This window comes from Pleuronectes platessa, chromosome 21, assembly GCF_947347685.1.
Source record: "Pleuronectes platessa chromosome 21, fPlePla1.1, whole genome shotgun sequence".
Taxonomy (NCBI): domain Eukaryota; kingdom Metazoa; phylum Chordata; class Actinopteri; order Pleuronectiformes; family Pleuronectidae; genus Pleuronectes; species Pleuronectes platessa.
In genome coordinates this window covers 19,722,796-19,736,530 of record NC_070646.1, presented here as the reverse complement: position 1 = coordinate 19,736,530, position 13,735 = coordinate 19,722,796, and the positions used below count along the sequence as shown (strand labels likewise).

The window sequence follows — 13,735 nt, the reverse complement described above, 5'->3', positions numbered from 1 at the left end:
AACAAGTGCCTGCATGTGTTTTCCTGTTTGCTCTAATCTCTTCAAGGCTAGTTCTGGTAAATAAGGATGAAATGAAGAGAAAGAGAAGGTGGACATGAGGATGGAGTAATGGAATAATTCAGGGATCAGATGTGCTGTAAACACCTGAAATGGAAAAAAGAGGATGTAGGAAATGGGTGAGGAGAAAATATGTGAGATAAGTGTAACACAATAACATTATGAGTCCCAATATAGTTATGTGGAATAAACATGCTGCATTTGGAAATTGACTACACCTCTTTCTCTTTGTAAACATGTGAATGGCTCCATGTCTGATGTGCGATGGTAAACTGCCATTTCTCGGAGGGTCAACTCTATTTCACGGGTTAGTGCCACAGTGAGCAATGACAGCATCTAGCCTCTTGGCTTCATAAAGTACAGTGCCATTCATTCTCCATCTCACAAATACTGTTTGTCAATTTTTAGTTCTACCTCAATGCCACAATCTCCGAGAAAGCCACAGCTTCAGGCCAAGAGGGTAGCTTCTGCAAATAACAACCAAAGCCAGATAAAGCTTTTCTGAAATGACAACCAGAGCAGCAATGGTACCCCTGAAGGCTATTACCTACTTTATCGCCCTTGACCTTCCAATTCCCTCAAGAATTAAGTCATTACTATGATCTGCATTGCACAAACTGGTGCAGGTCTATGAAGGCTACAGGTAGTTATGTAACTTACTTCAGCAGGTTTTTCTTGCTTTTCAACTGACTAGTAATTATTGATATTCTTTCCCAAATCCTTACCAATCATCTCCTTTATAACCTACACCTTACCCAATCAGAGGTGGGGGCTAGGGTGGGTCCTCACAACAGAAATGTTGCTTAAAATGACTATAATTGATTTTAAATTACCTTAACTGCCAGCCTGCATGCTATTCTTAGTTAAGCCTGACACATTTTTAAAGGTATGAATGAATTCAAAAAAAGTATACCTTTTCAGTAAAACTGATTGAGTACAAGTAGAATGATTTTGGAGCAAACCCACTCATTCCGCTCGTTGCTTTTAGAAGCATTGTCCTTTGGTGTAGATTTTTTGTCTACAGAGTCGGACACACATGCAAACACTTTCAGTGCTTTCCACATGAATTCCGGCAGTGCTAAAACTGCTGAGCTGAGAATAATCTAAGCTAGCATTATCAGCCTGTGTCAGTGGCAGAGGGAAACAATGCAAGACTAATGGGCAGGTGGTAAAATAAGTGAGTGTGTGTGCCGATTGTTTGTGAGTTAGAGAGAGAGAGTGTGTGTGTGTGTGTGTGTGTGTGTGTGTGTGTGTGTGTGTGTGTGTGTGTGTGAACGAATGCATACTTCTTATTGTGGTATTGTATTTTTGAGTACTACAGACATCTAGAGGTTGTTACCTTAATGGCAGCTCAGGGTTATATATTCAGTATACTTTGAGTTAATGTACCTTTGAGTAAATGACATAGGAACTTCTTGGAGAAATTTCTGTTACCAGTGTCTTGCCGTTTTACAAGCCTGAGAATGTTGGGAGGTGACCCCCCTTCTCCTAAGCCTAGGGGAGGCTTTCACATGCAAATGCCAATGCTCTGCGCTTTACAAAGGCAAATCAGGATAGTTTCCCTTGGAGCATATAACACCTTTTTCTAAACTATCTGGAGTAAGTACACCAGGCTTAAAATAAATATAAAACTTGAAATTGTAAATTGATCTTAAGTAAGTAAGTGTGCTATAATTAATTACATTGTATACCACGAGCAAAATCAGTGCTATGAAAAAAAAATTGAAACAATGCACATTTCAGCATTTTATTATTATCCAAAACACAATCCTAAATCTCAACCACTGTACAGAGTGGCATGATTACAATCACATTTTCAATTGTGCTGGTTAAATGCACGGTGGATGTGTTAACCACACATCTACCAGCAATCCGCTCAACAGGCAGAAATTATGTTGGATATGATGTGTCTGTGTCCTGTATTGACATACACCAAACACATAACACATACACATATTGACATACACCAAACACATAATACATACTCATATTGATATACCACATATATTCCTTATACCTTTTTATTACATTTTGTTGATGCACAGTCAACACTTTATAGCACACATCCCAGCTCCCTGATTCAGTTAGCACAGAGATAGTGAGTAGACCTTGGCCCACAATCTCTCCCAGACAGCACACTGACGCAGCTGCACTGACACAGAAACATTATCACCTCTGGTAACCACGACAACGGAGAGCACGTACGACATCTTCACCACGCGACATTCCAAGAGGATGAGGCACTGTCCCGTCTAGATGCAGCAGCCTCCATCTAGTTTCGACCAATCCAAGAAGAACCCCTGTCACGCCCAATATATCAATATATAATCTATGTGCGCACTCTGTTTAAGCGCCTCTTTTCCTGTGTAGCCTTCTGCATAGAACTAGAGACCCATGCATGTCCAATTTCTGGACACCGCGTTTTCCTGACCTGTGACCTCTGAATAAACTTGCTTAATTTCAACTTGAGAACGACGACTCCTCTCCTTTGATTTCCACCCGCAACACCTGTAAGCTCCAAACTTCTACTGGCTTTCCATAAAGATATCTGCAGAGTTATGGCTCCCTGTGCAGTGTTGTGCATGTCGCGCATATTTTTCGCGAAGAGTGAGCTTTACGATCAGTTTTCATATGTTGAACGTGCACATGAGGGAACGTCATCCACTCTATGCAGCATCTACCACTGCAGTGAGAATTGCCTTGCGCCTTGAACTATGTTTTTTTTTTACTCATTAATGGATGTAATTTCCAATGTAGCAAAGTAAAATACTTCTGTCAAAATCTACTTAAGTAAAGGTAAAATTACCCATTGCAAGAACTACTCAAAAAATTACAAAGTACACAAAAAAACTACTCAATTACAGTAACGTGAGTAAATGTTATTCGTTATTTTACACCTCTGCTGAAGAACTACCCGCGGCTGAAGAGCCAGCCACGGGTTGCCGACCCCTGGCTACGGCGAAAGAGCGATTTGTTAACTGCCCCACCGTTAAAGAGATGCGGACATCAACACATTAGTTCGGCTATAATATTAGTTCCGCCTCACATTTTCCCCTCCCGGTCGCGCGCCCCACCTTTTATGCCTCCGCGCCACATTGGTGAGTTGCACCACACAGTTTGAGAATCACTGCGCTAGCACATTGGGCGCTCTATGCAAGCTTCACTCCAGGCGTTCAACGTTCTCATAAAAATGAACGTGTTTGTTCATGCACAACACTGCCTGAAACTCAATAGCCTACTGGCCTACCTGCCTCGGCCGCCTGCGAGCGACTCTTCAGCTGTGCTGGATTGCTGTTCACTGCTGCTCAAACTCAACAAGAGTTTGTAGACTAGTGCTCTAAAGGTGGACCAAAGTTTAACCAAAAGTTTAAATATACAGTGGGACGGCGGCATTTTAACTTTTTTATTTTAGCTGTCATGTGGTTCATGTCTTGACATGTCCTCCCCAAACTTCTTACATGTTGTGTTGACATGTTTAATGTCATTGCACTTATATTTGTATAATTTATTTATTTTTGCACTGTATAGGAGTGGCCCCCATCAAGTTGTTGGAAGTAACTAAGTAACTTTTACTTAAAGTACATTTTAAATGAACTACTTTTTACTTTTACTTGAGTATATTTTTAGATGGGTACTTTTACTTGTACTTAAGTAAATTGTCATCAAATTAAAAGGTACTTTTACTTGAGTACAATATTGCAGTACTTTTTACACCTCTGCTTAAAACCAGAAAGAATAAACGGGTCCTCAGTCACATACTCATCCCATATAAAATTTAAATTTAAAAGCTGTTTTAACCGCTGCTTTAAGATGAAAAGGACAGTTGTGAAGCTTTACTCTGAAGAAGTGACGTCAGTCGTTTGCATCATCACCTGATGGGATTGTCCAATCACAGCCTCGTGAATGCAGAGTCTGTCTGCCGCAGACATGAGAGGATCATGTTAAGTGTGTTCCGTATGAGTGACTCTGTTTTCGGGATAAATAACTTGCTGAAGTCGACACGACACTGTTTCCCTGGAGGAGAAGATGAGTGCGTGGGAAAGCAAAGCCGCGGGCCCGGTATGGAGGAATTGAGGCAGAGAAGACAGGCGCACAGTCCCTGAATTAAGGTGAGGCGAAACTATTGCTAACTGCTAAACTAAATCTCAGATTTGAAAAACGTGTGAACCACTGTGGGATTAGCGCGACAGTTGCTAAAAGTAGAATAAAGCATTGAGTGCTTTAGCAGAGCTAGTGCATGTTTAAATAGGTATGAACTAATTAAATCGAACAGTTTGTTTTCGGTTAGTTTTTTCATAAACGTAACTTTTCTCGTTTTTTTTTATTTTGTAGGAAGTTTCCGTCTCTTCACAGCTCTGATGAAAATGGCCGGCGGAGCGAGGGTATGACTAAAGATGTGCTGTGCTGTTTAAAATACATCCTCCAGCTTGACTTTATCTGATCTTTTTCATCGGTGTTTTCACAGCCTGATTCCCGCACACAATGACGCAGTCACTGCACATTACGCCGAGACTCGCTGAAAGTCCACATTTGCAGTGCGGGCTAACGACGCCATTGTACGTAAGTATCTGTTCAGGATTTTTTTAGGAATGTTGCGGTGGATCCTCCAACGGTGATGAAGCGAGGCTATTTCCGTTTATTAATAATAAACTCATGTTGCTCATGTTGTTTTCCAGCTGCCTGTACTATGACTTACTAAGATCCACTATGAGCCAGTATGAAGGAGCTTCCAGTTCATCCATATGGACCTTGCATCAGCATTGAGGAGTTCAGGAGTCGGCAGAGAAGAAAGAGGGTAAGGTTAGATTCATTTAATCATTTTTCAGTTACATGTGTAGGTGTATGTTGTCATTGAACTGTGCTAATTGTACTGATTGTGTTTACAGCTGATTGAAGCGGGACAGATGACATGGATCCATCCTTCCACAGCCAGGAGCTCACCGACCTGTGTGCCCCACAAAGAACATATGACCCAGAGGCTGCAAAGAGACATTTCAAGCTTCACCTAATTAGCTTTTCACTGGCTAGGCTAGTTGTTTTTGTACAATATTTGTGCTGTATAACTTTTCGCCTAGTGAAAGTGCTAGCTCACTAGCATATGGCAGGCAATAAAGAGCGATCGCTGTACAATGAATGAAAGGTACACATAGACAAATCATTGAAAAAAACCAGGATTTCCTGAGAGGAAAGTCACTGGAAAACTCTACAAGCAAACCTCCAACTACAGTATCACTTTAACATCCAGCCAAGATGGGTCTTGATAAGCATACTGACATCCAGATTAATCATCCTCATCATCATGTTGGGCCTCTGTGTCCAGTAAAGGGACATAGACCCAGTTGAGAGATATAGCCTGGCTTTGTTCTGTACAGTTACCATGGTATCAGGTGTTAGTCATATTAAAAGTTATGAAATTTCCAACAATTATTTTTTTCTACTACACGGGCAGATCTGCTCTTTGAAATGAATGTTCCGAGTTATTCCTAAGAAAAAAAAAGATTCATTCAATTAAATAATTTAATTTGAAACTGCTTTTTCATAGAGCTGCACTATCATGGTTCTATAAGCTAAATGGTGACACTGACATCAGACAACACACTGACATACAACAACTCTTAAAGCTACACCAGCTATACTGAATCTATGAAATAAATCAGTGGCGTTGAGCAGTCATACCTCCTTCACGTCACTTTCAGTGAGGTAGTGTATGTACATTGCCTTCTGGCTCGACACCCACTTACAGACTGCAGAAACAATCACAATATGTTAAATATGCTACAGAATAGTGGTTACTGAAATATTAAAAGAGACTATATGCAAGTTTTCTCTGGCGCAAAACGTGGTTTCTTGCTGAGAGCAGGTGGTTGTGATAATTGCTTGCCAAGAGCTTCAGCCATTGTTGCGTTTACAAGACAAGAGTTTAAAATTCTCTTTCTGAGCAATGCTTCAAGGCAGATTAGATGCTGTAGTGACTTGCTATCAGAAAAGGATGAGACAAACCAGCCAGACTGGGACTTGGTAAGCATACTGATTTCAGTAGATGCAAAGAAGTGATAGAAATAGAGGCAAAAACAAGAGTTGGCATTACCATGATAAATGTTCTGTATTTACAGTATATAGTGCTTTTCTAGTCCTGATGACCATTTAAAGTTTTACGTTCACCCTTCCACACACACATTCATAAAGAACATCTATATGCAGCACATTCTCTAAGAGAATTGGCAACTTGGGGTTCAGTATCTTGCTTAAGGAAACTTTGGCATGCGGACTAGGGTACTCTGGGATAGAACTGCAGACCTTCTGGTTAGAGGATGACCGCTCTAAACCCTGAGCCATAGCCACCTATCCACCACTGAATACACCTCCTGGAGATTAAAGAAATTAAGTTTGATGCAGATTTTTTACATTTTTAGCTAAATTGGTAAACAGATGTTGTTATGTTGTGTATGTAGTGATAGCTAAATGGAAACATTTAAGCATCCAAGGACACAAAAGACCATCTGCACATTATTCAAAACCCAAAATATTCAATGTGGGTGGGGCATTTGTTTGTTAATGATACAGTAGATTTTTGTCCGCATTATTTGATTTCAGGGAAAACACGAAACCTACAATGGCAACAAGCACTACATACTAGGATATACATGTATTCATAGTTCAAAATGACATGACATATGATTCTATAAATAAAGGCCATATATACCATATACGGTATATGGTAACAATGTGTGGTGAGACAGACATGGAGCAACAGAGAACAAATAACCCATTAGATGGTCATGTTAGACTCAGGGGCAGTGTGTTTGTGTGTGTGTGTGTGTCAGAGATAGAGAGAGGGCTCTCTCTGTGTGACATGATTGCTATGCATAAAAAGCCCCATTCTGCTGACAGTCGCAGAAAGACAGAGAAAGGGGACACACACACACACACACACACACACACTTTCACACCCCTTCTCCTTCACTTGTTCATCCTGCTGCCGTTGCTTTATTGATTCTTAAATGACACCAGTCACTGTCATGGATCTGCTGTGACCACTCTGCCGGCCCTGTTTCATTAAATCAGGAGGAAAAGACGCAGGAAGACACACAGACACAAGTAAGGCTGTGTGTGTGTGTGTGTGTGTGTGTGTGTGTGTGTGTGTGTGTGTGTGTGTGTGTGTGTGTGTGTGTGGAGACACAGAAACCAGCACCAACTCGATTATTGTATAATTTCACAATTTTAATTAATATGAATAAAATAAACTTTCATTTTGGATGCCATACCTGTCTAAAAGCATGAACCGCTCCCCAGCATTTTGTTGGTGAAAAATCTATTTACCGCTCTGTGATGGCTGAATTTATCTCACGTCCTGAAACAGAGAGCTAAATTTGTTCACACGTCAGCAGACTTTAGGTAAATTATTAATGTAATTTGGTTTATTATAATTACTTTCTATACTCTGGCCAAATAAGCAACAGGGTAGGTTTGTCAGCTCAGGCAGCATACACATATTACAGAGACAGTTTTGATCTGCTCCAAAGATTTGCTGTTGTAATCAGTGGATATATGAGGAAAATGTTGAGCTTTGGTGAGGGATATGGTTCAGTCAGCAGTCTTGGTTTCATGCAAAAAATAACCATTTAAATCATACATGGTAAATGGACTGCATTTATTTAGCACATTACTGGTTTTAACAACCACTCAATAATATGCTTTACAATACAAGTCATCTTCACCCATTCACACACAAATTTGTACAGTGCTTCTATATACCATTGTTCTATCAGACATCATTCACACTCTAATGGACCAGCTGTCAGGGGCTATTAAGGGTTCAGTGTCTTGCCCAAGGACACTTCAGCATGTGCACTGGAGGAGCAGCGGTTTGTTATGACCCGCTCTACCACCTGAATAACAGTCGCCTGAGCCACAGTCACCCACAGTGCAAGTGACTCCTTCAAGCTGTTGGTGCTTTCCCACTCATAATCATGAAGTTATCTTTTTTTACAACCAGTTCAACTCATCATTACAAGTTTTGTTTTTTTTCGGATCCCAGATATGGATGTTATAGTCAGCTTTGTATGACATGAAAACTCCTAACCAGAAGATACATTTTTTTTGTTCATCATTACAATGTCAGAGCTTCCTTGCTGATATATCTCCAGTACATCATCTTCAAGGCCGTATGAGATATCTCACTGGACCACAGATACTCTCTGAAGGAACATGATGAATGCAAACTGTAGGTCAGTAGCACACAGTGACTTAATAGGCAAGCAGAGCTGCAGACACAAAGGTAACTTGACATGCACACTTGACTATAGCATGCTACAGCTAGTCATCTGTTAGAGATAGTTAAGTTATACTTTATTGGACCCTAATGTGGAAAGTAGTATTTGGCGCTCAGAAAAAAAATCATAGGTAACACATTAAAACTAATTCAAAAAACTGTAAATCTGGAGAGCTATGATTATAAAATCAGTGCCAAAAACATAGTTTGCCAGATCAAGGATCACAGTTTCAGAAAGAGATCTGCAAAGTAAACAGCCATGTTTAGATTGGGCACTGTACTAGTGTGGAGTTTATGACGTGTTCAGTAGAGAAGCTTCCTTTGTACCTCTATGCATTGAGGATTGTACCTGGGACCTAATATCAATCAATCAAATTTTATTTGTATAGCCCATATTCACAAATTACAATTCATCTCATAGGGCTTTAACAGGTTGTGACATCCTCTGTCCTTAACCCTCAGCAAGAGTAAGGAAAAACTACTAAAAACGATCCACAAACCGCAATCCATGGTGCGGCCACAGAGGCCCTGGATCTGCGGGTAATAAAGCAAAGTGTATCTTCATCATTCTCACCAAGATGGCAGCATGTTAGGTTGTATGTGAGTTTGTCTTTGTTCATTTTTGCGCTATTTTGTTTCGGCTACTCATTGAGCACACTGGATTTAAGGATATTATCATTCATCACATGAAATGAATGCGGACTACCTGGACTCTGAAGGGCTAGAACAAAGGCAGCAGTAGCGGCCTTGCTAACTCCCAAGGCCTCAGCAGCAGCAGTAGCAGCCTTGCTAACTCCCAAGGCCTCTGCAGCAGCAGTAGCAGCCTTGCCAAATTAAATTATAATGAGCTTTTAATGGCTGGAGATCTGATTTTGGGACTGGCTAAATGCAGTTTCGGATGAATTTAAATCTTTCTGTGACTCTATTAATCTTATCCAGCTGGTCAACCTACCTACAAGGCCAAATCTTAAAAAATCTGAAAAGTCCACTTTGATTGATCTAATTCTCACAAATGTTCCTCATAAATTCTTATCCTTGGGAGTTTTCTGCAATGATTTGAGTGATCATTGTGTTGTTGCTACTTGCAGGGACACAAAGATCCCCAAACGTAAACCACGCATTATTTTCAAGAGGAATTTAAAAATGTTTAATGAACAGGCTTTTCATCATGATTTGTCTTTGGTAAATTGGGGACACATAGGTCTTTTGCCGGACGTGGAGTTAGCTTGGACATTCTTTAAGGAACACTTTGTGAAAATTGTAAATAAACATGCCCCCATCGGGAAATTCAGGGTTAAGGGACGAGATAATCCGTGGTTTTCCCCAGAGTTGTCAGATACCATCCATCGACGTAATGTGGCATGGGCCAAAGCCAGAAAAAGTGATTTTGCCTCTCACTGGTCTATTTTCAGGCAACTAAGGAACAAATGCACTACTCTTATTAAAAAGGCTAAATCTGAATATTATTTATCTGTCACAACTGAGAACCTTAATAATCCACAGAAATTTTGGAAAGTAATTAAATCTATGTCTGTAAGTAAAAGTCCTCCGGCTCTTCCGATATTTGTTCTAAAAGACTCGGTCCCAGTCTATGATAGAACTGAGGTTCTAAATTGTTTTAACAATCATTTTGTATTATCTGGTTCTTTGTTTGATTCTATGGGAGCTGCCCCTGTGTTTCCCTGCACAGAAGCTCCAAGGTTTTCAGGAGAACCCTTTAATTTCTTACCTTTTACTGTGCAGCAAGTGCATCAAGCCCTCAAAACGTTGGTTAGCAGAAAATCCCCTGGACCTGATTCAATAGAGCCCTACTTTTTAAAAATAGCAGCTGATTTTGTAGCACAGCCTCTTACAATCCTTTTTAATCTCTCAATTGAAAACAAAGAAATTCCATCTGTTTGGAAGTCAGCTTTTGTTACCCCCTTGTTAAAAGGAGGTGATCCAGCAGCTTTAACCAACTACAGGCCAATATCAAATCTGTGTGCCTTGTCAAAAATTCTTGAATCTCTTGTGTGTGATCAGTTAAAAGAGTTTCTAACATTTAATGATCTTCTCTCAAAACTGCAATCAGGCTTCAGGAAAAAACACAGTACCATCACTGCAGCTACAAAAGTGATCAATGATATATTAGTTGCTCTTGATAAGAAGCAGCATTGTGCTTCACTTTTTATTGATCTGTCAAAGGCTTTTGACACTGTGGACCATGCTGTTTTAAAGCATAGGCTTTTTTGCTTGGGTTTGTCAAATCATGTAGTTTCCTGGTTCACAGATTATTTGAGTGACAGGACTCAGTGTATTAATTATGATGGTCTGTGTTCTGAATTTGTGAGTGTCCACAAGGGCGTGCCACAGGGTTCAATATTAGGACCCCTCTTGTTCATTATGTACATTAATGATTTGGGAAAAAACGTGTCAGATGCTAACATGCATTTTTATGCAGATGACACAATTATTTACTGTTTTGGATCAACTCCTGCTAGAGCTGTTGAATCTCTGCAGAAAGCTTTTGATGTAGTCCAGCACACACTCCTGCAACTAAAATTAGTCCTCAACACTGAAAAAACTAAACAAATGTTGTTTTTAAACTCTAAGAAAGTACCTCAAACTGTCCCCACAGTGTCCACTCTTGAGGGAAATGTCATAGAGGTGGTTCATATCTATAAATATCTTGGTGTCTTGATTGATGATTCCCTTTCCTTCAAACCCCACATTGACAATCTTGTGAAGAAATTGAAACTTAAATTGGGCTTCTTCTTCAGGCACAAATTTTGTTTCTCTTTTGAGGTGAAAAAGCGGCTTGTCACTGAAACGTTTTTATCCAGTTTAGATTATGGAGATTTGATTTATATGAATGCCTCAGCTAAATGTCTAAGTAAGATTGATGCTGTTTACCATGCTTCTCTGAGGTTTATTACTAACTGTAGAGCCCTGACCCATCACTGAATTGTATTCTCGAGTGGGTTGGCCCTCTTTGTCCACCAGGAGGCTGGGACATTGGTGTACTTTTATTTATAAGGCCATGCTTGGGCTACTGCCATCATATATTTGTAATTTAATCACACAGAAAAGTGTTGCTTCTTACAGTCTGCGCTCAAACAATCAGATGCTTCTGTTAGTTCCATTTGCCCGCACTGAATCAGGAAAAAGGGCATTCGTCCACTCTGCTCCCACCACATGGAACTGGCTGCAAAAAGATTTTAAATTAACCGAAATGATTTCTTTGAACGCTTTTAAATCTACGATGAGAGCATTTCAGACCACTTCTTTTACTTGTAGATGTTTTTTATGAATTTGAATTTACTTGTAACTGTTTTTTATCATTTTAATTTCTGTCTATATGTTGTGAGTGTAATATTGTGAGTGTACATATGTTATTTGTTGCTGCCTCTTGGCCAGGACTCCCTCGGAAAAGAGGTTTTTAATCTCAATGGGACTTTCCTGGTTAAATAAAGGTCAAATAAAAAAATAAAAAAAGGGATTCCGGGGAAGGGGGATAGGGATGGAGAAGAGGAAGGAGAAGCTGGAAAGAGAAGCTCCGTGTGTCATGTGTCATAAAATAGAAAAAGTTACGTTCTTCATTAACAGTGTTCTGCGGGATATGCTCAATAGGTTTTATGTTAAACTTCTGTTGAAGAGACTATTAGAAAAAAGACTGTATGCTAAGGAGGAGAAATGTATTTTTCATGTATCATCTGTCAGTTTTTGGGGTTTATGTGGAGAAAGGGCCAATCAAGACCCACCCTGCCAAGATTAAGGCAGTGGCCAAATGGACCACTCCTACGTCAAGGAAGCACCTTCAGAGGTTACTGGGGTTTGATTATTTTTACCGTAGGTTTATCCATGACTATAGCAGAGTTGCCACACCACTTACCAAGCTAACATCTGTGAAAATCCCTTTCGGGTGGTCGCCGCTAGCCGAGGCTGCGTTCTTCAAGTTAAAGCTTTTTTTTTCCTCTGCCTCTGTGTTGATTCACCCTTCAGGGATGAAGGCACTGGCTGGAGGGCTCCATTCACCATTTATAGTCTGGTCGGATCATAAAAACCTTTCTTACCCTCGCAATGCTCGCAGGCTTAACTCGGCTTGGTTCCTGGGTCATTTCAACTTTACACTCACCTACCGACCAGGCTCAAGGAACATAAAGCCAGATGCCCTGTCACGTGAGTTTGCCCCTTCTGTGGAGGATTCGTCGGGAAGTACCATCCTGCCATCCTCCTGTGTGGTGGGAGCAGCTGGGTGGGAGATTGAGGGAGTGGTCCAGGGGGCCCAGAGGGATCATCCAGGCCCTCAAGGATGTCCACCCAACCAGCTGTTTGTCCCTTTGTCCGCCAGGTCTCCAGTCCTTTCAGTGGGTACACTCTTCCAGGATTTCCTGCCATCCTCGTTTTCACTGGACTCTGGCTCTCCTTCTGCAACGCTTCTGGTGGCCCTCCATGTCTGCTGATACCAAGCAGTTTGTCTCCCCCTGTTCTGTCTGCGCCCGCAGTAAGGCTTCTCATCTGGCTCCTGCAGGGCTGCTTCGTCCCCTGCCCATTCCTCACTGGCCTTGGTCACACATCGCGGTGGATTTTGTCACTGGTCTGCCTCCTTCGGAAGTTAATACCGTTATCCTGACCATAGTCTACCGTGTTTCAAAGGCAGTGCATTTCATCCCCTAGTCAAAACGGCCTTCCACCCTTGAGACAGCTAACCCACATGTTGGAACAGGCCAATCAGGACCTGGGGGCGGCCCTTCGATGTGTTACATCTGGTCACCCGGCTTCCTGGTCCACCCACCTCCCCTGGGTAGAATAGGCCCACAACTCCCTGGTCTTCTCCGCCACAGGTATGTCCCTATTCATGGCTGCTAATGGGTTTCAACCTCCACTCTTCCCAGCCCATAAAACAGACATGGCAGTTCCTCCATTCAGGGGCATCTAAGGTGTGCTCGTCGAGACTGGCGCGAGGCCCGGGCAGCTCTCAGCCGTACCGCTGCTAGCAACCAGAGAGTGGCGGATCGCCATCAAACCCCGGCTCCGGATTACCAGCCCGGCCAAAAGGTCTGGTTATCCTCCCATGAATTACCACTCCAGACTGAGTCCCGGAAGCTGACACCCATGTACATTGGTCCTTATGAAATGAGGACCAATATACATCTTATCTCAGATTACTCAAAGAGATTATCTTGAATGGACATTTCATTTTCTGATTACATATTCTGATGCTTATTAATAATTTTTTGATTTGATTATCTAAATTTAAATAATTAGTTGAATACTTATCGATGAACTGAATTGATTGTTTGTGATTCCTTTTCTTTGTTGCCTTTTTGTAGCTAGGATAACAAGCTATCAGGGTCTGTGATATATTTGAATTAATTGACATGTTAAGAAGCCCTGTCTGGCGCCCAACTCTCTTTATTTGACAAT

General features: G+C 41.2%; 1 long non-coding RNA gene across 1 annotated transcript; it reads left to right on the top strand.

Annotated features, from left to right (window-relative positions):
* Positions 1-3,968: 3,968 nt before the first annotated feature.
* Positions 3,969-4,603, top strand: LOC128426347 (uncharacterized). Its single transcript, XR_008333257.1, has 3 exons — positions 3,969-4,166; positions 4,390-4,439; positions 4,523-4,603. It is a non-coding gene; the product is annotated as an uncharacterized LOC128426347 (long non-coding RNA).
* The last annotated feature ends 9,132 nt before the right edge of the window (positions 4,604-13,735 follow it).